This window comes from Cavia porcellus, unplaced genomic scaffold (genome assembly GCF_034190915.1).
Source record: "Cavia porcellus strain 051 isolate PalLab524CR breed Dunkin Hartley unplaced genomic scaffold, mCavPor4.1 scaffold_31, whole genome shotgun sequence".
In the NCBI taxonomy this organism is placed as follows: Eukaryota; Metazoa; Chordata; class Mammalia; order Rodentia; family Caviidae; genus Cavia; species Cavia porcellus.
Window position 1 is genome coordinate 1,016,423 of NW_026947514.1, and position 24,051 is coordinate 1,040,473.

Consider the following 24,051-nt stretch of genomic DNA (forward strand, 5'->3'; position numbering starts at 1 on the left):
CCCTGCTGTGACCAGGTCCTGCTGGGAATTAGGCTCCAACAGAGGGGCTGGGAGGGACATGGTGCATCGGAGCACTTCCCTCCAGACAGGGACAGCTGCTCAGGCACACAGAGATCGCGCCACACGTGGACACACGAGGGACAGAAGCAGTGGTGTCACCTGACCCAGACAGGCCCGAGCTGTGCTCAGTGGCCCTATGGCCTGGCCTCTTTGCTCACGAGCAGAGCTGCCCTGTGTCCACGGAATGGAGTCCGCTGGGTGCCTCCAACTGCTGACTCTTGTTCCCCTAAGGGCAGCGTGGGTGGGAACACTGGCCTCCAAGTGGCTGCTTTCACACCTTCCCTCCCGAGAGCAGGGTATCAGGATGGTTCCTACAGCCTGCTGCGGACTTTGCCCATCCTTTGAGGGTCCTCGTGTCCACTCAGATGGACATCACGACCAGCAAGGTGCAGCTCTGCTGGTGGCTCCGTGCACCAACAGCCTCAGCCTTTAGTGTGCAGCTCTGCACCTGGTGCCTCTGTTTAGCGCCAGACACTGCCCCACACTGCCCATGGCCAGACTCTACTCACTGCTGGTCCCTGCCCACTGCTGGTTTCTGTCCAGTGCCGGTCCCTGCCTGCCACCGGTCTCTGTCTAGTGCTGGTCTCGATTACTGCCTGTCTCCCAAGCTCCTCAGGGCTAACAGCCCCTTGTGTGTATAGCTGTTCTGAAAATATTTTAAATTAGCACATATTTATAGCACACAGTCATGACCTTCACTGTGGGTGTTGGCAGTGTGCACCCACAGCCTAACTGTCTTTATATTCCCTCTCCCCTCGGTCTCTTCCCTTTGTAGTTTCTTGTTTCCTTTTAGCCACCTTTTATTTTGCTCATTTATTTATACTTTGGGTTTCTCCTATAAGAGAAACAATATGGCATTTAAGCTTGTGTGCTTGATTTATTTCATTTAACATCATGGCTTCAGGGTGCATCCATTTCCCTACAAATAGCTCAGAGTTATCCTTGTTTATAGCAGAGTAGTTCTATTTTAGTTTTTTGAGGAATCTCCACACTGATTTCCATAGTGGTTTATAGCTCTTTTTTTTTTTTTTAAACAACTGCTCTCTGCACTCTGCTCAGAATCCTGAGTAGATTTACAAGACCTTTGGAGCCCCCACGCCCTGAGAAATAAATCAGGAGCAGCACTGCAGGGTGAGGCGTGACGCTGTGTTAGAGGGGACCACTCTGCTACAGTGCACCAGAGGGAGCCACCTAGGCCCACCTTGGTGAGGAGTGCTGCTTATATAGATGCTGCAGGCCTGTGATTGGTCCAAATTTAGGCCTGTGGATTGGTCTACATCAAGCTTTCTGACCTGAGTGTGCTGATTGGTCCACTTTCAGTTCCACTGCTTGGCTTGAATTCAAGCCTGTTGCAGTCAAGACAGACATGGCCGGAGGGGGTGTGGGGTGTCTGGGACAGGGACGGCAGTCCCACAGCAATTCTGCAGAGCATCAGAAAAAGTGGCTTTTTTTTTTTTTTTTGGTAGTGGGAATTGAAGTCACGACTCACGCTTGCCAGGTAGGCGCTCTGCTGCTGAGCTAAATCCCCAGCCTGAGAGTGGCTTTTGATTGATACCTGCTTCACCTGTGCAAAACCTGGCAGGGCCAAAGCCGGAAGTGTCAGGGGCCAGCAATGTTCCTCACAGCTTCTGGGAATGGGAATCCCCCCAGTCTCTTCATCGGGGCACTGAGGAGACACCACTTTTCCAGAGGGGACACTGAGGCCAACAGCGGCTGGACCTGGTCAGCAGTCAGCATCCTGGCAGAGGGCTTGCTACTGCCCTGGGATGGAGGAGGACACTGAGGCACTCTGTCCCCACCCATCCTGGGGGAGGAGGCAGCTCGCAGCCTGGTCCCACCTGCTCTCTGCCCACCGGGCTCCTGACCTGCTGCAGGTGCAGATGTAGGGTCCAGATGACCAGGTCCTCCGGCTCTGCTCTGCATCAGGCAGCTGTAACCTTCCCGAGAGGTGGAAATGCTTTCGATTTTGATGAGAGTTCATCCTGGTTACAGATTGTTTCCAGGACTGGCATTGAAATGGCCAACACGTAGGCCTCCGCTCTGTGAGCAGCAGCGTCCTGTTCCTTGGCGCTCTGCTCACCCTTCAGACTTCTGTGCATGTTTCAGTGGGAACCGTGTTCACCCTTGTCCCGGGGTGCTGACATCTTTCTGCTGTGGTCAGTGGAGGGCTTGGGATTTCCCTTGCTCGGTGTTTGTCAGAATGCCTGCAACTGCAGCTGGTGGCCGGGCGCTGTGGTCAGGTCCCCGCAGTGTTTTCTGCGTAACTGTCACGGCCTCTGCGCATACTGACAATTTGATTCTCTTCCCTCTTTGTTCATTCATTTCTCTTGCCTAAATGTACTTGCCAAATCTCTACACTTTTGTGTGTGTTGTACTGAGGATTGAACCCAGGTCTCCGCACTGAGCTACACTGCCAGCTCTGTTCATCAGCTTTCAATTCTGAGGCAGGGTCTCCCTAAATGGCTAAGCTGTCCAAGCTGGGCTGGAACTTCATCCTCCTGCCTCAGCCTCCTACAGTGGTGAAATTATAGGTGTGTAGAGGCACACCTGGCTCAAACTGCACTTTTACAGAAGATCAAGTAAAATAAATGTTGACGATGTGGCCTCTCCCTCTTCCCGCTCTCCTCCTATCCGCCCCATGTTTTCAGTTTACTTGCTGTTTTAAGGAAGATCAGCTGCAGCTCCTCCGCCTGAGTTTTTCATCACTGTGTGGCTGAGTTTTGCCAAACCCTCTCGATGTGGCTCTGGAATCTGAATCCCAGGGATTGATTTCTCATTCCTGAAAGCCTTTTTACAGTTCCAGTATGTGATTACTTTTGTGTATCCTGGGATTCAATTCGCCGGTATTTTACCATGCGTGTTCACGAAGAATCGGCCTGCTATCTGTCCCCACGACCCCACGTCTGCGTCAGGCTTGACCAAGGTCAGGCACAAGGTCATGTGGACAGCTGTGCCCTACATGCTGCTCCCGAGGCCTGAGGGCTGTACTGCTTCCTCCCTTCGGTCAGAGACAGGCGCTGCTACACTTAGCAGCTGGGTCTCCTTGGTGAAAGCGTTTTAATACAATTTATTTAATAAATACGAAGCTCTCTGTACTAAACATATCTGTCACTTTTGATGGATTATGTTCCTTGCTGGGATAAGGAATTTGCCATTTAATCTAAATGATCAACTTTATTAACTTCAAGTTATTTATAATATCCTCATGATTTTGTTAGTGCCTTTTATTCCTAGTTTGTTTATTTGTATTTTCTCTGCTTCCCCATCACTTTAGTTAGACATAGGCGATGAGATCAAAATATGTGTTGAATATTACAATTTTTAAAAAAATTATTACAGTAAAAGACACATTGTATAATCTCCCCCAAGCCCTCCCTGGCTTCAAGCACACTTATTCCATTCCTCTTGCCACTTTCTTTCACTGGGGTTTTTGGATGAGACAGGGTCTTGCTGTGTAATTCACGCTGGCCCTGAACTTTTGGCAGTCCTCCTGCCTCAGCCTCTCCTGTGCTGGATCAGAGGCCAGCGCTGACACGCCCGACACTCTCACTGCTCTCTGAGCAGTCCTGGAGTCCCTTCTCGTGAGTGCCTTTAAGAAGTGCGATTATGTCTGTTTCTGTGCACACACAGGCAGCTGCACAAACCTGACCTGACACCGCGCCCTTCTCATCTGTGGGACCACGAGGCCTTGAAGGGTAAAGGATTCGAACCCACTCGGGACAGTGAAGCAGCCAGGCCACCCAGCCAGGACAGGAAGGCAGGTTCCCCAACGGCATCCGGGGGTGGTGAGAGCACAGGGGGTCCCCAGCCAGGAGGGTTGGGGGGTTCCTGGCAGTGTCTTCTACTGCGATAAGTATTTTTAAATTTAAAAGTTCTCCCCACTTTCCGGTCACTCCTGTGTGGCCGTTTCATCAGTGTTTTTAAACAACCCTGTCTTGGCTTCGTGGGTCTGCTGTGTTTTCCACTTCACTAATTTTTTGTCGTTTCTTCATGTCTTCCTTCCGGGGCTCACTAGGCGAGGCTCTTCCCGTTTCTCAGCACAGAAGGTTGGGTCCCTGGGTTTCCCCCTTTCTTCAGGTTAAAGGGGTGCGCGCTGGCCTGCACATTTCCCTCCCAGCCCTGCTTTGACTGCACCCCGGCTTGGGTGTGCTGGGTCACATTATCAGCGGGTCCTTGGCGTTTCCTGATTTCCTTTGTGATTTCTTCTGTGATTTAGAGGATGTGACATAATCTCCAAGCCACGAGGGCTTTGCTTGCTGCATTCACGTTTGGGTCACGGTGCGCTGCGCCACGTGAGGGTAGCCCGCAGCGGTGAGGGGGACGCGTGCCCGGTGGCGCAGGTCCTGCGCTGATGAAAGGACGGGCGCTGCTGTGCTGGGCGCAGTGGTCTGTGTCACTTGTCAATTAGGTCAGCCCTGTCAGTCGCAGAGCGTTTCTGCGTCCTGCACATGCTGTATCCATTAAGTCAGCCAAGGGGTGGGCGGCAGAGCCTGCCTCTACCAGGTGGCCGCTTGCTGTTTGTCCTCCACCATCCTGTGTTTTGATGCCTCCTCGGGCCGGAATGTCCCCCTGAAGCTCAGTCCCCAGCGCCTGGCTGTCTGATGTCAGCTGAGCCGCCCTCTGGCTCACATTCGCTATCTTTCCCCACGTTGGTCCCTTCACTCTGTGCTCCGTGCCCTAGTGGAAGGTGCCTCTCTCATGTGGTGCACAGTGGGCTGCAGTTTCCTGCCCATCCGACCTTGGCACCCTTGCTGGATGCCTGCGGCTGGTGTGCGTGCCTAGACCCCGCAGGGTGCATTCGCGGCTGTCATCCCAAGTCTCCCCGAGTTTTCTTCATCTCCCCTCACTTCTCGCCTTCTCTCAGATGCGGGAAGTCTTTCATCGTCCTAACTCATCGACTGCCCTGCAAAGGAAACACTCAGCAGATGGAGAGGCGGCCTGCAGGGAGGGGAGACGTCCTCCGAGGGGACCTCTGACAAGGGGTCGGTGTCCCCTGTGTAAGCAGCTCCAGCAACCTAAGAGCAGAAAATTTAGAACAAGCCATGGACTGGGACAGACATTTTTGAAGGAAGACACACAAACAGCTGACAGCCATGCAAATCCACTCCGCGTCCCTAATCATCAGGAAAATGCAAACAGAGCAAACAAACCCTAAGCCCTCATCCTGCGGCTCTCCTAAGGCCGGTCCTCCAGGATGAGGGGATGTGTGGGGACAAGCGGTGGAGTCACTGGCACAGCCGGGGGAGCTAGTCTGGAGCTTGCCCATGCCATGAGACACAGAGTCCCCTCCTGGACCAGCAACCCCACAGCCGTGTCCCCATCCCAGGAAAACAAGCCAGGACGCCGGCCATGTGTGCCGCCCCAGGGCCTTCATGACGGCCAAGGGGCAGGAGCTGAGGGTTCTCAGCTGCAGGGCACAGGAGTCCCTGCTCTCGGGAAAAGGTGGGTGGAGCTGGAGGTCACCACAGTGATGTACGTGCACCCATGTGTATAACAGCACAGTTTGTAGTACCCAGATCTTGGAAACAATCCAAATGCTCATCAATTGAGGAGTGGATAAAAAAAGATGTGGTATTTCTATATGATGAAATATTATTCAGCCATAAATAAGGATAAACTGGACACTTTTATAGGTTAATGGATGCACCTTGAGAACATACTCATTAATGAAATAAATAAGAAACACATATAAACATCGTATTGTTTCATTAGTATGAAAGCTGAAAGAAACAACATATGTATGTGTGTATATATGTGTATATGAAAATAATTAAAGTAGCTATGCTACTGAATTCTCTGAGTTCAGTGAAGAGAAAGATTTGTACTGGTATTGTTTGGACAATTGAAGGCAGATGTCCTGTGCTCTGGGTGAATGATCTGGGGATGACAATGCACAGTATATATACCACTGTTATCCCTTGATTGATGCGCTTTGAAATTTTGTTGTAGTTTTTCTTCTTTTCATGTTTGAGTAAAATGGATTTTAAAAAATAAAAAAGATTAGAATTCTTGCCCTGAAAAAGAGAGAGAGAGAGAGAGAGAGAGAGAGAGAGCGCGCGCGCAGGTGTCACCAGGGGCTGGAGGGTCGATAGCCAGGCACTGCGTTTCCAGAAACATTGGAAAAAGGGTCTCATGTGTTTCCACCAGAGAGGAGTGACAAATGCCAGAAGTGATAGAAATGTTTACCCAGACTTAAGTATCACACCACACGCACATGCATCGGAGAAGCACATGGGTTTCTGTAACTGTGTACAATTTCCATGTGTTAAAAATTGAATTTAAGGGGTGTGGTGGTGCATACCTGTGATCCCAGCACTCAGAAGGCTGAGGCAGGAGGGTCGCTGTGAGTTTGAGGCCAGCTTGGGCTACATAGTGAGTTCAAGGCCAGCCTGAACTGCACAGAGATACCCTGTCTCAAAAAAATCAGAAAATTACATTTAAAAACCTTTAAGTGTTGTTACACCCTTCTGTTGGTTTTCTTAATTTGAGATGTGTTTTCCGGTTCTGGAATGTCCATTTAATTCCTTTTCTTCCCTTCTCTCGCGTGCTGTCCTGGCCTTTACGTCTTTTCTTACAGTCTCCTCCTTGCTGCCTTTGCCCTTCTCCTCACCCCGCGTCTCGGACGCCGCCGACCCTGCCCTGAGTGCTTTCCTGCCCTGTCCTTTGCATGTGTGCCTTTTGCCGGTCGGCTGCTGGACCTGCTGTCTGACAAAGGCTGTGAGGTAGAGTGTCGTGTGCACACCGCACTGTCCCCAGCAGGGGACCTTCCCCGCCAAGGAGCAGAGGCAGGGCTGACCCGGGGCTCTGGCCACCAGGCCAAGCACTCAGTCTTTTCCCGAGTTCCTGGCTCTGCTCTGCTCGCCAGCGCGGGCCTGGGTTCTGCCTGTGCCCTGTACCATCAGAGCCTGGGCGGTGCTCAAAGCGTTTGCAGCCAGAGTCCACCTGCCCAGGCTCCTTCTGTCTCTGCAGCCTACACACTGGGGTCCTTGGGGGCAGCCAGGCCTGGAGGGCAGACCTGCCTTCTGATCTGGGGCCCCTGGCATTGGGGTGCCCTGGGCCTCTCTGTTCCTACGCTCTCCAGTCACACTCAGCAGGGTGATCACCCCCAGAGAGGACGGCATCCGAGTCGTGCTTCACATACCTGGAGCTGCGGTCAGGACTTGGGCATTGCTGCCTGCACTAGAGGGGCTCAGACTGCAAGGTCCCAGCTGCACACGTGCCCCACCCAGGACCCCTCGCTGTGGTTGGTTGGTCTAATGTTCCCTGTCCTGCCAGCCTTTAGCCCTGAGGGTGCAGAATGCTCTCCCTGGGCTACCATGAATCCCTGGGGCAGAGGGGAAGGTCAGCTCCTTGGGCACAGCTGACCCCAAGCAAGAGCCACTGCTGCTCATTGTCACTGGGTGGAGAGGAGGCGGGACTGCATCCCAGCCTACATGGCCCAGGGGTTCCTCTTCCCCATCTGAGCCCAGGGCACCACTGGGTGCTGCGGTGAATGACAGAACTTTTTAAAGGTTTCCTCCGGGGCCCCTTTGAGTGTGTGGGTCTGTGCCCTTTCAGGCTGATTCAGCTTGGAGTTGTTTCTGATGTCGCCCCTCTGGGTCGTGTGGGCATTGACCTTGGTCCTTTGCTGTTAGCTGTGTATCAACTCTGGTGTGAGCATCTCTGGACCACGAGTGTGACTGGGACCTTGTTACTGGGTGGGGTAGGACCTGCTGGGGCCCTGTGGCCACTGCACCTGTGACTCTTCCCCTCAGAGCGTCACTCCCCAGGGCCTTCTGCCACTGGAGGAAAAACAACCAGAAGTCCCTTTCTGACCTCGTGAGCCATCTGCAGTCCTTGGGATTCCTTGGGGGCCCCAGGCTGGTACCAGTCCCCGCTTCCTTTTCCCTCTGCATGGTACCTCAGAACCAAGCACCAAGGGTCGCTCACTGCTAGGAGGCCTGATCGGCCGGGCTCCCTGGGCGGCTGTGCTGAACTGGACCTCTGCCCTGTAGCTCCCTTGGTAGCAGCAGTCCCCACCTTGAAGCCCCACCCCGTGGTGACCTCACCCTGCAGCGTGGCATCACCAGCCACCTCAAGGTTCACTTGTGCTGGCCACTTATGGCTCTGTCCCTGAGGCACCCTTGCTGGACCAGCAGCTTTGGGTCCTGGGTGGAGGCGGCATCTGGCTGTGGACACATGGCCACCTTCCCACCCCACCCACTGTCCTGCTCTCTGTCCAGCTGGAGTGCAGCAGTCTTCATGGAGCTACCGTGAGCACCCCATAAGGGCCCCCAGGTCACTGACCTTGTTGTCACTGTTAATGTGCCCATGTGAGTGGCCTGCAGTGGGACAGATTTTAGCATTTCCGGTCCTCTCCTTCACGACCTAGCCGCTCTGTGAACCACATTCTTCCTGGGTCCTTGCAGGGCTCAGCAGCATCTCTATTTGTGTCTGTGCCGTGAGTGACATTTAGGTGGACGGTGATGCTCTGGGACGGCAGCCTCTCCCATCAAAGCCCCTCCCACGACCCATACGGTGTCTCAAGGTCGTCAGAGCTGATTACTCCCAGCTCTGACTTGGATAAGGAGCCCACTCTCTGACAGCAGGGGACACACACATGTGACCCTGGGCACAAGTGGGGAGGCCAAGCGCTCCTCTGTTTCCTGGGAGACGAGTGAGAGGCCGCAGGCTGGGGCCCAGGTCAGCCGGACAGGGAAGGCAGGGTCATGGCTGGGTAAACATGTATCTCCTTTGTCCTGTTGGCTGCTATTGGCAGGGTCCCCAGGCAACGGCTGCTGAGTTTCAAAACAAACTCTCCAGCAGGCCAGGCAGGTCCTGGGCTCTGGACATGGCTTCTGCTGTCCACTCAGGCCAGGCGCCTGGACTGTGCTCTGGAGAGATACAGGGCTGGGCTGCTCAGCTCCGTGAGTGTTGGGTGTGGCATCCGACCAGCACACCCAGGCAGTCACCACACTCATCAGTGGGCAGGGACGGCCCGATCCTGCAGGGCACACTAGGGGATGCTGCCTCGGGGTTCACCTCTGCCACAGGCCACTCTGGGCCGGGCCGGGTCCCCAGGGTGGTGGATCCCATGAGGAGTGTTTTGGTCAGCCTGCCCCTTGTTGTAGGAATCACAAATCTCTGGTAGCACAAGAAACCAATCAGGCCCTCAGAGCGGAGAAAACAGAGCTTTTTATCAGCGGCTGAGCCCAGGGAGGTACATACTCCAGATTCTGAGCCCCAAGCAGGGGACAGGGAAAGTTTTACGGTCTAGTTTAAAATGGGTTGGGCTGGCGTCAAATGAAGCAGAGCTTTTGTAAGTGTTACATTTTGAGATGAGGGGATTTTACAGAGTCAGAAGTTCATTGGGGGATTGGGAATATAGTTCACAGGCACAAGGCCTGCCTGACAAGCTCGAAGTCCTGAGTTTGAGTTCCTGTACCAAAAAAAAAGTTCAATGAAACATTTGGTGGTTGCATATATTGTGGCTACAAGACAAGCACGGAACAGTGGCTGGTGGGAGGGTAGAGGCCTCTGGCCCTGAGGCGGGGAGCGGGGCGGGGAAACACAGGGATCTCAGGCTTTAGATTCCTCTTTAGGCACAGCCCTGCCCTGTTCCCGGCTGGGTCCCACACAGCCCCCTCCCTCTCCGCCCCTCTTGTGGCTGTGGGATGTCTCCTCAGCAGGCCGGAGGCAGGCGCACCTGGCTGCAAGACTGTTTCGAGAGCAGCCTCCTCCCGAAGGCTTGAACCCTGCTCTCCGTCCTCAGGATCTGCACCTGGGTCTCAGCAGGCAGGCGGGGTGGGGGGGCTGCATGTGTGGGGACCGGAAGCCAGGTCCTGCCGGGCGCACCTTGGAGTCCCCACCCCAGTGACAATGAGGCCAGGGTTGGAGCCCTGATCTTCCCTCCCGGGGGCAGAACAGCGGCTGTCAGCCACCTTCCACGTGGACACCTGGACACCGCCTGGGGGCCTCCGTGTCCCTGTGCCGTTCCCTTTCCTGCTTCTCTTGTCTGTCCCTTTTAGTGCTTTGTCTTTTCTGTTCCATCTTCTCCCCTTCCGGAGCCTCACAGTGGCCTTGACTGTGGCCTTGATGGTGGGCCTGACCACGTACCTGGCCACATCCCTGACCGCATCCTTAACCACGTCCCCGACCGCGTCCTTGACAGTGCCCTTGTCTGTCCGGCCTGGGCCTGAGTGCTGCCCTCGGCCGGGGCTGTGGCTCCTGCTTGCCTCTGACTCCCCGGGTCACTCCGCCCCTGAGGCCGTCCCTGCACGGCCCTCTCCAGTCTCCCGTCTCTCCTGCTCTGCTCCTCCATTCTCCCAGTGTCCCCTTCCTTCTCCTGCCCGCTCCTACCCAACCTCCCTCTGTGCCCTCTGCTCTTCCTCCTGAGGACTCCTCCTGAGCACCATCCACGCTGCAGGGTCGTGCCACGTGGGGGCGTCCCTGGAGACCCCTGCCGCCCTGTGGGTCTCCACATCACTGAGTGCTCTGTGAGGCTCCCTGGTGGCCGGGATCCTGCATCCTCCTTGGCCTGGAGGGAAGAGCAGAGGTGACTTTGGCAAACGGCACCTTCACAAGCAACAGGTGCTTTGGACATGATCAGTTTTGTGTGTTTCTTTCCCTTTGTCTGCTGTAACAAAACCCACAGGGAAAGGAATCAGTCCTGACTGACAGCTCTGGGTGTGTCACAGGGTACCTGCAGACAAGTGGCTTGTCACAGAGGCCAGGCCACGCTGAACCCCCAAACCAACCTGGAGAGGGAGGACACCGGAAGGGCCAGTGGGGGGCGGGCTCAGCCTGTGGGAGTCACCAGCTGTACTGGAGGAGCACAGGGGTCACTGAGGCCGAGGGCTGCTGGTGAGTCCTGGGCCCGGTACCAGGGTTCTGCTGCTGCCTCTGAAGGCCTGCGCACACCCACAGTTGCTCACACTCATGGTCACTCACACCCACAGTCTCCACACTCACAGCTGCTCACACACACTTGCAAACTTTCACAGTCACGCTTGCGCACACTCACACACAAGCACGGGAGGGGTGCGTCTGTGGGCTCTGGAGGATCTGTGCCGCCCGGTAGCCCGGAGGTCACGCTGAGATCCGAGGCTGCCCTGAGGGGCCTGGTCTGAGCCCCCACTTCCTGTGTCAAATGGGAACAACTCCCCACAAGGCCTGGGACCATGGACATGACACCAAAGTGACCACCCCCAAAGCACAGGTAAGCTCCCTGGGGACCTCCGCCCTGTGGGTAGCTGAGGTAGGAGGTGCTCAGGGCTTGAGGCTGCCTGAGGCAGCTGGAGCGCCCAGGTGCCAATTCAGGCCTGCGCCACCCCTCTCAGCCTCAGTTTCCCCACCTCAAGGGCCCACTTGTCCTGACTGTGGGGTAAGGACAATGAGCGCCTCAAGGTCCTCAGCCCAAGGCTGGGTCTCCACCTGCGGTCACCCCAAGGCAGAGATGGGTGGCCACAGGTCCTGGTCCCTCTTCCACCTCCAGCACTGCAGCAGTGGGAGATGGGGGATGCATCCCATCAGGAGCCTGGTTTTCTCAAAGACGGGGACAAGGTCCAGCAGAGGCAGCAGGCCAGCCTCTCCCAAAGGCCAGGGAGCTGGGTGTGAAGCTGCCCGTGATGGGGAGGCCCCAAGGCGCCCAGAGACAGCAGGGTGTGGGCCCTGTGGCCACTGTCCTGGGGCTGCAGGGGCTCTGTAGGGGCCGCTCCAGGCCCAGGGCTGGCCAAGGCCACCCTGGACCCTGCAGGGTTCTCAGCCCCCCACTGCCCCACCACTCCTCCATCATCTCCCAAGCTGATACCCTCCTGCCTTCCACCCAGAGCTGGACGCTGGAGGCAAACGCAGCACCAAGGCCCTCTCTGGACCCACCTTGGGTCGCTGGTCTGGCCCAGGGCCGTTTCACCCTCTCCCACTGAGCTGGGCTCTTCCACATGCCCCAGAGCTGCCTCCGAGAGGCCCTAGGAGGTGGGGCACAGGCAGGGGTCCCCAAGACTCACTATGGAAAGTACCCATCTAGCAGCAGCAGCAGCATCTGCCCCAAGTCCCCACCACCAGGGACAGACGGCACAAGCCAGCCGCCTTCATCCTGTGTCTCTCAGAGCAGCCAATCTGGAGCCCAGGCCAGGAAGGGGCAGCTACTACCTCATGCCTAGCAGGCTCCTGCCCCCCAGGGGTGTAGGGCTACTGTGGGCCGCTGACCAGGTCACGGGGGGCAGTGGGAGAGGGAGCCACATGAGCCCATCATCGACCCACAGCTGTTGAGAATTTCCAGTTGGCACCATTCTAGGGTGCTGGGTACCCTGCCAGCTCACACTGTAAGACTTCCTGATCCAGCCTGGGTTCTGGGGGCTCCCACCTGGCTACGGCCGTCCCTGTCCCAGAATGGACAGACAGGAGGCTCAGCCAGCGGGCAGCTCCCCCACTTAACCCCAGGCCCTGTGAAACAGCTGTTCTGCCCCGCAAGGGTGGGGGAATCTGAGAGCAGTTCCATAAAACCAGCAGGCCGTGACGCCTCAAAAGTAAAACCGCCATGAAATGTTACTGCCGCGCAGTGGCAGGGACAGCCGGCTGCCAGGACAAATGTCAGACGGACGGGGATGACCGCCCGCCGGCGACCATGGGCACCGTGGCGGCCCTGTGCCGCCCGGCTCAGAGTCACCTGAAGCTGGGCTTTGGCTTCTCCAGGCGATGTCCTGGCTCAAGGGGGCCCCATCCACTGGGTCCTTGGAGGTCCCTCTCTGCTGCGCTGCTGCCCGGGAGTGAGCCTAAGCTGCGTGGGGTCCACTAGTCTGGAAGTGGGGAACCCTGCCTGACTTGGCCTTCTGTGGGAGCCCAGGCCTTTGGGACCTCGGAAACCAGGCTGGGATCCAGGTTCTGGGAGACAACAGCAGCCCAAGCCCCAGCTGACTCAGGGACCACCGACTCCTGGCTCACAGCAAAGCCGCCCCAGCTCCCCCGCCAGGCTTGAGGTCACCCCCTGGCTGTCAGAATCCACAGCTGTGTGATTCGTTAGTCACTGTGGGAAGCCCATCCCCTCCTCTGCCCAAGCCCCAGGACAGCGACTTCTCCACAGGAAGATGCCACAGGCCCTGGGGATGGATAGGCTCAAGCCTCACACAGCAGCCAGCACAGAGCCTGTCGGCCGTGGCAGGGGACAGCAGTGATGTGGACCCCAAGTGCAGAGGGGTCGGATCGTGGGGTGCTGTGGGAGTCAGGTGTTTGTTCTCAGTGATGGAAAGTGACCAAGAAGAGTGAGGCCAGCACTCCTCCTAGACCGAGCCATGTTCTCCAGACAGGCTGCCTCTTCACAAGGCTAGGAATGGGGGGACATGGTGCCCCAGGACCAGACCCAGCCCTCGATGGGCCTCAGTTTACCCTCACACAGCAGGACTGACACTGCCGAGGGGGTCATGTGAGAGCCTAGGTACCCGACAGCCTGGCGCTGCCTGGTGCCTGGATGCTGCCAGCCCTGCTTGGCACTAATTTACTGCATATTGTTTGGGGAAAGTCAGTTTAATTAAAATCTAAATGAGGTTCCCAGGAGGCCCCTCCCATGGCCTGGTGGGATAGGGGGGTTGGGTGCTCATGATGCCAGCAGCTTTCATGTTTTTGTCACCTGAAGCCCTGCGATAATAAAATTTATTCATAGAATTCACACTCCAGTGGTGTAAATAAATGCGGGCTGAGACGCCGAGAGCCGTGCAGAACCCCAGCCAGGCCAGCTCTGGAGAGGGCACCGACCTCTGCGCTCCGCGCTGTAGATCAAAGCACACAGGGGCACTGAGGGCCAGGGGCCACCATGGTCAACGACATAGAGGACTCCAAATGACCATCGCCGGGACGTTGTCTCAGCTTGTGTGGGGAGGGCAGGCCATGGTGCAGGACACAGGACCCCTCCACCCACCCTGTGCTAGGGCAGTGGGTCTCCATCGCCCGGGGGGTGCTGCTAGGGTCCCCCAGGTCTGCTATCTGCCCAACCAAGTGCCCAGCACCACCAGGTGGCCCCTGGCAGGCAGAGTGGCCACAGCAGGCGGCACGCTCTTCAGCAAGAGAGAGGCTGTGGGAGGGGCAGCCGGCTTGGCCCCTGGGTGGGAGGAGCCCCGGCTCAGCACCTGCAGGATCGGGCAGGACAGGCCAGGGCTGCCCAGCACAGAGGAGTCTGGGGCTGCTCTGGAGCTGGGCAGCAGCCACAGCCTTTCCCTCTACCTCTAGCCACACAGCCCTCTGGGTGGGGCAGCTCTCAGGCTCTCTGCCTCCACAGTTCCAGGAAGTCCTCACAGCGTGGCCTCAGGGCCTGGCCGGCATCCACAGGTACTGGGGCCCTGGCGCTGAGGTACAGCAGGAGCCCAGCAGTGGTCACTCTGTTACAGGTGCCTCACACCCAGCCACCAGCTCTCTGTGGTGGGCTTGGGGCCCCACTGCTCCCCATGGGCTGTGGTGAGCCAACCTGCCCCTGGAGAATCACGTCGAGGCTGGGCCCTGCATCTGTCTGCTTCTCCCAGGACACTGGACATGAGGCTACTGCTGGGCGGGAGGAGCTCGGCATCCCCACCGCCCCCACCTGTCACCTTGCGTGGAGGCTGCCGTTAAACACAGTCTGGCACTTTCTCCAGCCTCTCCGGCGTTATGATAAATAACTGAACTACGCCACACACGTCAAAGCCAATGACCCTCTCTCAGAGGGAAATGAATCTCCACAGGTACAGCAATCTTTCTCCTGCAGTGCGTAAACGGGGACCTGAGTCTGCAGCAGCACAGGGCACCCATGCACCAGAGTTCCTGCCTCCAGCACGGCAGCTAGGTCTGCGTATCTCTCCTTGGCTCCCCGCAAGCCAGCCCTGGGCCCCAAGCTTCCTCCCTGCCTCGTTTCCCTGGGATCCAGGGCTCCCTGGGCAGGCAGGGTCGGGACTGTGCAGCCCGAGCTTCCCCGACATGTGATTCTGGGACTGGTGGCTGGGGAAGGACAGGGGCTAGGGCCAGGCCTCCACCGAGGCCTGCGTGGACACACAGGCCCTTTGCTGGGGTGCGGCATCTGAGGCCCGGTCAAGCAGCTGGCGCAGGAGTGCAAAGCCATAGCGGCAGCCGTGGAGGGAGGGGGCTCATATCGTTACGCGCTGATTTACATTTACAGCCCGCCAGGTGCTCCGCTCCCACGTCAAGTGCTCACGCCGATTTTTTATGCAAGATTGAACAACTTAACGGCCTGAACAAGTCGGATGACAAGACTTTAATTGCTATTTTTCTCCCTCCGTCCCTCAAGAGAGCTATATGTAGACATTTAGAGAGGTATTTCATAAAATAGGAAAGAAAGCAATTCAGGAAGTTCCGTGTAAATCTGCCTCCCGCGCTCTGTGTGACAGCAGCGCCCTGGGCAGAAGACACACGTGGTGTGGATCCCGTGCGGCCGCAGCGGACAGGAAGCCTGGGAGGGCCCGCGGCTGCTCCAGTGGACCAGGTCCTGAGGCTCAATCGCCTGCCTCCAAGGAGCAGGAGGGAGGGTCAGGAGGGGCTCCCCTGGGGCTCAGGCTTCCCCTGGTCACTTCCTCTTCCCCCTCCCCCTCCCTTCCTTCCTTCCTTTCCTCCTTCTCTTCTTTTCTCTTCCTTCCTTTCCTTCCTCCCCTCCTCCTTCTCTCCTTCCTTTGTCACACACTGACCGATGCTGCATAGAGTCCACCCAGTGACCACTGAGAGTCATGCTGGGGCTGGCCCCACGGCCCAGCAGGGCAGGGACAGGTGGGGCCCTGCCCAGAGGATAGGCGAGCAGCACTGGTCCAGCAGGGCTGACCTGGGGGGGCACCCAGAGGCTTGTGTGCGGGGCGGGGGATCGATACCGTCGATGGCTGCTCGAGCCTGGCGGAAGATGCATGAATGCATGTGTGGGGGCGGGGAGGGGATAACAATGACAGTAATTTGTTAGCGAGGATCCCCTCACCTTCCGGCGGGGTGTGATGAACGACTCCTTAAGAAGGCAGGAGACGTGTCCGGGGACCAGATGGAAATCAGGCTTTCTCCGGAACCCGCAGCCCCTCGGAATCCCGGGAGCTGCCTTGGCTGCGTGTGGTTCATCTGCAGTGTACTCAAAGGACCCTGAAGGTTGGAATTTTCCTTTTAAGAAATTGCTCGGGGCGGCGCGTTCCCCTGAAGAGCCTGGCTGACATTTCTCATTAGCGCCTCCCACACAGCGGAGGATCCCAGGCAGAGTGGGGCAGGGCACACTGACCTTTGTCCTCCTGAGAAGGGGATGGTCAGCAACACCCATTGCATCCTTATGCCGCGAGGGAGGGACTGAGGGCTACTGTGTAGCCCCATTCTAACCACACGCATTTGCATCAATAGGTAAACTGAGCCTAGAGAGGACCAGGGGCAGAGCTGCATCTTAGAGCCCTTCCCCAACCCCAGGCCCAGAATCCCTTCAGGGTCCAGGGGGCGTCGGCACCTGCCCTGTGTTCAGCCAGGTGCATCTGGAGGGCGTGAGCAGATTGAGGGGACCACAGAGAATGCTGCTAGGCTTGCACACACATGCACAAACAGGTATGCACATGCATGTGCACACAACACAGACACACATGTGCACATACAGGTGTGGCACAGCACTCCCCACACACCCACACACTGGTGCACGCGCCAGGCAGCTGAGTCACTGTCCAGGCTCAAGTCCAGGGTGTGAAGTGCGCTGGCCTGGAGACCTGTGTGGGCTGAGGCCTGTGATTGAAGCTGAGCCAGCAGCCAGGCAGCCCCACCGCCCAGCCCTCGCCTCCTCCTGGCTGATCCCTCCAAAGCCTCGGACACCGTGATGGCAGTGAGGGGCAGGCAGGGGCTGGACAGAGTGAGGGGGAGGGGGTGCACCGTGCAGATGGAGGGGGAGGGGCCCTGGACTCAGCAAAGGAAACACAGGAATCAAATCACTTCCTGGGGCTGGGGAACCTCCAGTCCTAATTAAATAGCCGGCCCCAGAGCCGCTGTCAGAGATGGTTCCGGGGCGGAGAAAACAGCTGCTGCCCTTGGAAGGGAAGGACGGCCGCTCCCTTTGATGCAGCCCGGCACCCACCGCGTCTAATTAGGCCGGGCTGTGCCTCCTGTCCTGAGGCACAAATCCATATTTACAGGCTGGGCGGGCGGGGCATTGCCCTCCTCCAGACTCGCCTCACTCTCAGGCTGTCAGGGCCGGGCCACTCCTGGCTGAAGGGACACAGGGGCCAGTGCAGGCCTCGAGCACCAGGGGGGCTGAGCCAGAGTCGGCTGCAGAGCCAGCTGGGTGGTGGTTACACACTTTCTAGAAAAATCTCTGGCCACGTGGGCAGTGCAGCAAGGGGACACAGGAGTATGGGACAGAATAGCCTCTGCACTCATTAATGCCGAAGCCTCACCCCAGGATTCTGCAGAGAGGGACCACAGCTGGGGACAGCTGGGGGGGCAGAGGGGTTGCAGGTGGGGCTCAGAACAGAAACTGGGGACGCAGGGTCCACACCACTGACCTCCCAGGCTCTGGGCACCAAGAGCCAGGGAGCCCGGGAGGCGCACTCCTGCTGTCCCAGACTCTGGTGCCAGTGCCTCACAGGGAGCACATGGAGGCCATGCTGTGCGTGCACTGAGCCTGTGCTGGGGCCCCAGCCTCCCCCGGGCCCAGAGTCCTAGCCAGCATGTGGCACACAGGTGCTTCCCTTATCCTGGAACCCTCCGCTGAGGAGCGTGTGAGCCAGCATTCCCAGTCAAGAGCCCACCTGCGCCAGCGGGCAGCAACCCTGACATGGTCCGAGGGGGGCTCAGCACGGCAGGGCTGGGCAGAGGTGGCTCTGTTCAGCCCCCGCTTCACAGGCTGCTCTTTGCTGGGAGCCGGGCCTCAAGTTTCTGCCTAGGAGTCTAGGAGCTGTGAAGGCTTCCCGTGTTTCCTGTAGTGCATTTTTGCGGGGCCGAAGGTCTTCATTGTCTCATATCTGAAGCTTTTTTCTTCTACTTTCCTTCTCTCAGAAGGCTTCTGCTGTATGTGGGGGGAGTTTCCAGGAGTAGGCTGCAGCCTCCCCTCCACCATCTTCTGGCACTGTTCCCCTCTGGAGCCCTCCTCCGGAGCCCCCCCATCAATCTGGTGCCAGCTCAGGACTGGCTTTGGGGAGAGCCCCTCAGCCTCCAGTGCTTCTCCCCGGGTTCTGCTGTAGCTTTATGAGCTTGGGCATCTAAGGGTTTCAAACCTGCAGATCAGGGTCTTTCCTCAGCCTTTGGGACTCTAAGCCACAATTTGGATATAAGGTTCTGCCCTGTCCGCTCCTCTCCTCCGGCCTAGCCTGCCCATCCCTTGAGTGTGGCACTGTTGCACGGGACCTGACACACACGTTCCTCCTCACTGGGGCTTGTCCCCCTGCTGGAGGGTCCCAATCCTCATCTCTGCAAGTTCACTCGCTCCTTGCATTGTCTTTTCTGCTCCTACTGCTATACCCATTGTCTTAGTTACTTTTTACTCGTCGCTGAGACAAAATACCTGAAGCACCAAGTTGGGAAAGGAAAGGTTTATTTCTTATAGGTTTTGGAGGTTTCAGTCCATACTCTCAGTTGGCTCCAAGGCAAGCAGGCATGGCTGGGGTGCAGTTCCTGGTGGCTGCAAACAGCAAGCAGGAACCAGCAAAGAGCAAGTCACACCTTCTTCCTGCCATTACATCACACCCTGGCTCCACCCCTTTGTGGGTGGAGCACTGACACCATCAATCCAAGCACTAGACAATGAACCATTACAAATGCACGGTGCAAACTCATGAGGCCTGGGGGCCACAGACAAAAACCGTGACACTCATCCATCCCACTTTTAATTTCGGTTGGGTGTCTTCCGTCTAGTGTTTCTCTCAGTTTTTTTTTTTTTATGATTTCTACTTTTCTACTGCTTTTATAACGTCATATATATTATCAGTAGCCACTTTAATTTCTTGTCTCCTCAGTCTCCACTCATCTGGGTTCTACCCTCTGGACTGAAGACCCTCACAATCAGCCTGGGGTTCAGGCCACGGAGCCTCTGTCCTCACAGCCCGAATCTCCACTGACTCTCTGAACTGTGGCTGGGGCAGCGAGGGGAGAGTTCCCGCTTAGACTTCTGGATCTGCTCCTTCCGGTCTGTTTCCTTTCTTCCTTTGACGCGCCCCACCCCCACCTCTCTGTGGCTGAGTTTATGTCTGCCTTGTCACCTGCCCAGGAAGACCATGTACTTTCTGTTGGACTCCAGATAGCATCTGGGACCCACATGCACGGTGCTGGGCAGGTGGCGCTCAGCTCCAGGGGCTGGGCCATCTCCAGTGCCTTCAGAAAGCCGTCGTAGGGTGTACGGTCCAGTGTGGACTGTCGTCATCTTGGGGAGAACAGTCTGACAGGAACCAACTTGGCTGTTGCAAGGACCCACCTGGGAGGCTTGTCCATGCTGGTCCAAAGTCGCTTTAATCCTGAGCTTGTTCACCTCCTGCCAAGGTCCGCACCCTGCTGGATTCCTGGCTGGGCCCTTCAGTGTTGCTGGGATGGATTTCTGAGGTTGCGGTGATGAGGCTGGGTCTTATCTGATGAGCCTGTACCTGGTGAAGAGAGGAAGTCTCATCATGTCCTCCACCTGAGGACATGGAGAGGAGGTGACCTCTACAGGACTCTGGGCCTCTAGCTCCACAACTATGCAGTGTGAGCTGCCCCTGCCATGTGTCTCGGTGTCTGGTGGTGATTTGAGGCCTGCAGATTCTCTCTCTGGCTGCATGGCATGCGCCTGTCTCCCGCCCTACACCACCTGGGAGCTGTTCAGCTGTCACTTGCTGTCCACTGCCCCGTGGCGCCCACCATGCACCCACCTACACTCGAGGGCCCCTGTGGGGACATCCAAGGCTCTTCCAAGATGCAGCTTCCTTGTACATCTGGCTGTCTAATTCGGGCCGCCCCAGCTTCACTGTGCTCAGTGTGTGCCTCTTAACTCAGTCTGACTTGCCTGCACCTGCAAGGTCCTCCTTCCTGTGCCACAGCCCAAAACTACCTGCCATGCCTCACCGGCCTCCTCTGTCCCTTCACTCAGGGATCCCAGGTGTGCTCTACTTGTGGGAATCAAAACAACAGACAGACATGTGCCCCCAGCTGGAGCACACTCACACACATGCACACACACATGCACACACAGACCAGGAGTGGTGACTGATATGCTTAGGTGAAAACTCACCTGTAGCCAGAATTAGACCAAGAAAGAACAGCGCCAGAGCCCCCAGCAGGGTCTCCATCTTGGGGCTGCCTCTGTTCTTACTCCCTGCACTGTACACTCGTTTCTGCTGGTTTTGACTTTCACATGTGAAAATCTACGAGATCAAACCAGAGAGAAGAGTGATCAAAAGACACAGTGAATATTCACGTTTTAAAAAATGTCCACTACAGTCTAAGAACCGGCCACTAAAGCCCCAGAACTCCCCCATCTTGCCGTAAAGCCTCGCATCACACTGCCCCAGCTGCCTTCATCAATTGAAAACGCTCCCCGGCCGGCCGCAGTCATTCTGACTCCCGGAGAGTCCAGTGGTCTGACTCTGGGAAGGCCCAGCCCTCGCCGGCGGGACCCACTGAGGGAGTTGGGTGAGGAGCAGCGTCCGCCTGTGCAAGCTGCTTTTGTGTGAATGGTGCCCGGCAGCAGCAGTCACAGTGGTTCTGATCACGTCGGGTACAGAGGGCCACAGAGGAGGACTCTGAGCTGCTCAGAAAGTGGCTCGAATGATAGTATGTGTGTGAGAGGGTGGGGTGTGTTTGAGGGGAATTCATGGCCTCGTGCCTTTTATTGTAGTTTGTAAAATGTAAGCAGTCACTGTCCACAGTGTCCCTCTTCACGTGTTTTGCATTGGCACAGCGGTTAACTCTGGTTCCTTTTCTTCCAGAGCTGAGGGCTGAATCCAGGGCCTTTGTGCTGAGCTGCATCCCCACCCCCTTTACTTCACATTCTGAGACGGGGTCTCACAAGTGGCCGTGATCCAGGCAGGACTCAGACTCGCCCTCCTGCCTGGGCTTCCAGAGCTGGGGTTCACCAGCGGGCATCAGTGCAGCCGCACGGGCTCCTGGGCTTCTGTTGCCTGTTGCCCACGGCAGAATCAGCCCCCACGTCCCTTATTCTGGAGCATCGTGTGGAACACCCAGGGCTGGTTCTGGCGCTGCCTGTGGCCGCGCTTCCAGCTGTGAGGCAGAGTTCCCGAATTCTCCCACTGAGCAGTGCGCTCACTTACACCCCACTTGCACCCGCCTGTCCCCCAGGGCGCACGGGCTGGGCCACAGTGCTTTTGTTCAGCACTGATCAAAGCAGGACCTCCGGGAAGGGGGGGACTCCCTGCCCCGCCCCCCACCACGTGCGGCGTCTACCTTTTGTTCAGCCGCTGCCTGCTCCTGGCAGAGTCCAGGCTCACACCAGGGACACAGCTCACCCTTCCCGCCGGCTGAGGCGTTTGGCTCTGCATCTTCCCTGCGTCTACAGGCGTCCGGAGAGCCCGGTTCACAAAGTGCGAATGCAAATATTTGCCTATTTTTCTATTCACTTGCTTCCCCTCCTGCTTTTTGAAAAATTAATGTACTCTCTTTCTTTACTGCGGATGTGAGTCTTTGTTAGATAGGAGTCTCACAGACGCCACCTCCCAGCTCGGCTTCCACTCTGCTGACGGGAGATCCGCTGAGAAGTTGTGATGGGCGCGCAGGCCAGGGCTCGACTTACTGCCCTTGTGGACTGTGGTGCTGTGTCGTTCCACTTCCTGGAGTTTTAGTGTCGAGCCATCCGCGCGCACAGAGGACTGAATTAGGATTCTGAGTTGCATCCTCTTCCCTTTGTTTCAGGAGCAACTTGACAGGCAGGCCCTTTATTTCCCCGTAAATCATTGATAAGAGTATCAGAGGATCCAGGACTGATGTCAGTCCCTGGCCACCCGCAGACCTCCGCGGGGTGACACCGGCCCATTAGCGGCTCTCTTTGTCTATAATTATATACAGCAAGCAGAATTCACTTAACAGATCGTCTGGGATGTGTCGTGAGGATTTCATACTCAAGAATAACATGGCAGGCTTTGCAAATGCCTGCTGGAGTCACAACAATCACAGGTCCCTGTCTGCAGGGCTAAGGACCATGACAAGAAGGGACAACGTGGTTAGTCTCGCATGGCCAGGTCTGCGGAGCCACGGAGGCTGGGGGGGCGGCGCTGAGGGACTGCCAGCCCTCTTCCCTGGGACCACACATGCACTGCAGAGGGCTGGTATTTTAAGAAGTCAGCAGGTCCCCTTCCTGTTGAGCAGCCCCCCCAAATATGTGTGTGGGAGGGTTGCCTAGCAACTGCTTCTCTTGCTGCTGTCACCAAGCCCCCAGTCTGGTACCTGAGCCCCAGGGCGGGAGGTGCCTGGAGGGAGAGGACTGTGATGGAGGGGTGGGCGGGGCTTCATTGGGTTCCAGGCTGGACAGACCTGGAGGAAGGTGTGCAGACTTGGAGCAAGGCCTTGGAGGCCCTGGAGGCAGGAGATGGGGTGGGCTTCTGCAGCTGCCAGGGGAGTTCCCAGCACAAGGACAAGAGAACAGGGCATCTCCAGCCTGGGTAGCCAGGCTGCCCTTGCTAGGAGGTGGCCTTGGAGCTGACCCTGTGCCCAGAGCAGTTGGCTCGTGTGGCCCCCAGAGAGGCCAGACCGGGGAGGGCAGGCAGATGGCTCTGGGTAGCACATGTAGAGGAACACAGAGGTTCATAGAGGCCAGCATGGTGGCAAGGAGGGGTCAGATGGGGGCCCAGTCTTCTCAGCTCAGCCTCTCACAGCCCCCAGAGCAGCTGCAGAGTAGGATGCAGGGGGCCACAAACATGCAGTGACCACAAATCCAAACCAAGTTCATTAACACAGAGAAGTGATGGCTGAGGTGGTCAGGCAGGCTTTGACTCCCCGTCCACCCAGGCCCCTGAGCAGTCCAGTGGGCCCCATCCCCTGCCCCAAGCCCAAGTCCAGGCCCTCTGGCCTGGTCCCTTCACCAGAATGACCCCTTCCACTGCCACCAAGGCTGCTGGCACCACTCTGGCCTCTCAGGATCTCTGCCAGTGCCCCCACCATCTCAGGACACCTGGTCACGGGCCTCCAACCTTAACCTCCACTGCCTGGGTGTCTGCTCCTGCCAGCCCCATCTCTCCATACTGTGGGATCCCATGGTGGTGGCCCTCAGGTGCTGAGCAGGTGCACAGTTTGGAAGGGCTGAGCATATGACTGCCTCCACTCCAAGCCTCCCCGAGATGAGGCTCCTGGTGTGGGCACAGCTGCAGGAAATTCCAGGCCTTTCTCCGTCCAGGGCCTCACGCTCCCAGCTCCACCCCCTTAGGCATGGATGCAGGACCTTCACGGTGGGCTCTGACACAGCCGTATTTCATGTTTTATTTTTATTTTGTCTTTTTCGTTTTTATCAGTACCAGGGATCAAACTCACGACCACACACTTGCAAGGCAGGTACTTATGCCACTGAGCTAAATTCCCAGCCCCTACATTTTTTTATTTTGAGACAGAGTCTCGGGAAGTCCCTAAGGTGCCTGACTGATCTCAAACTCAATCTTCCTGCCTCAGCTTCCCAGAGTGCTAGGGTTACAGGCAGGCACCAAGCTACCTGGCTTCTCACAGCCCCCCAGAGGTATCCATGCTGGTCCCTGCAGCTCAAGGGGAAGAGGGCAGCAGGAGGTGACTGGGAGGTGACTCCTGAGCTTGGAGACCACCAGGGGCTCTTGGGGTACTAAGTGTATCCCAGGTGTCCTGAGGTAAGGGAGCCAGGGGACAGAGCTCATCAGAGAGCAAACATGGCCACCGCTTCGAGGACAGGGAGGGGACAGTCCAGGAGCATGGCACCTGGAAGCTGGAAGGCGCTGGCAGCCCCTCCCCTAGCTTCTGCTGACACTGTGACCTGGGCCCAGGCCACCAGGATGGGGTCCTGCCCTCCAGCACCATGAGGTTTTTGAAGCACAAACTTGGGGTAATTTTTCACCATGGCAACGGCATCTCAGGATGCTGGCCTGGCCACCAGCC

The 24,051-nt window shown here is 57.2% G+C and overlaps 3 long non-coding RNA genes across 3 annotated transcripts; 1 reads left to right on the plus strand and 2 right to left on the minus strand.

The window, feature by feature from the left end:
• Positions 1 to 15,259: 15,259 nt before the first annotated feature.
• On the minus strand, positions 15,260 to 16,121 carry LOC106026045 (uncharacterized). The gene is made up of 2 exons (XR_001199665.2): positions 15,980 to 16,121; positions 15,260 to 15,520 (listed from the first exon to the last, which is right to left on the minus strand). It is a non-coding gene; the product is annotated as an uncharacterized LOC106026045 (long non-coding RNA).
• On the plus strand, positions 16,014 to 22,025 carry LOC134474151 (uncharacterized). Its single transcript, XR_010044797.1, has 2 exons — positions 16,014 to 16,140; positions 18,972 to 22,025. It is a non-coding gene; the product is annotated as an uncharacterized LOC134474151 (long non-coding RNA).
• On the minus strand, positions 18,534 to 22,179 carry LOC134474150 (uncharacterized). The gene is made up of 3 exons (XR_010044796.1): positions 21,388 to 22,179; positions 20,216 to 20,348; positions 18,534 to 19,592 (listed from the first exon to the last, which is right to left on the minus strand). It is a non-coding gene; the product is annotated as an uncharacterized LOC134474150 (long non-coding RNA).
• Positions 22,180 to 24,051: the final 1,872 nt, after the last annotated feature.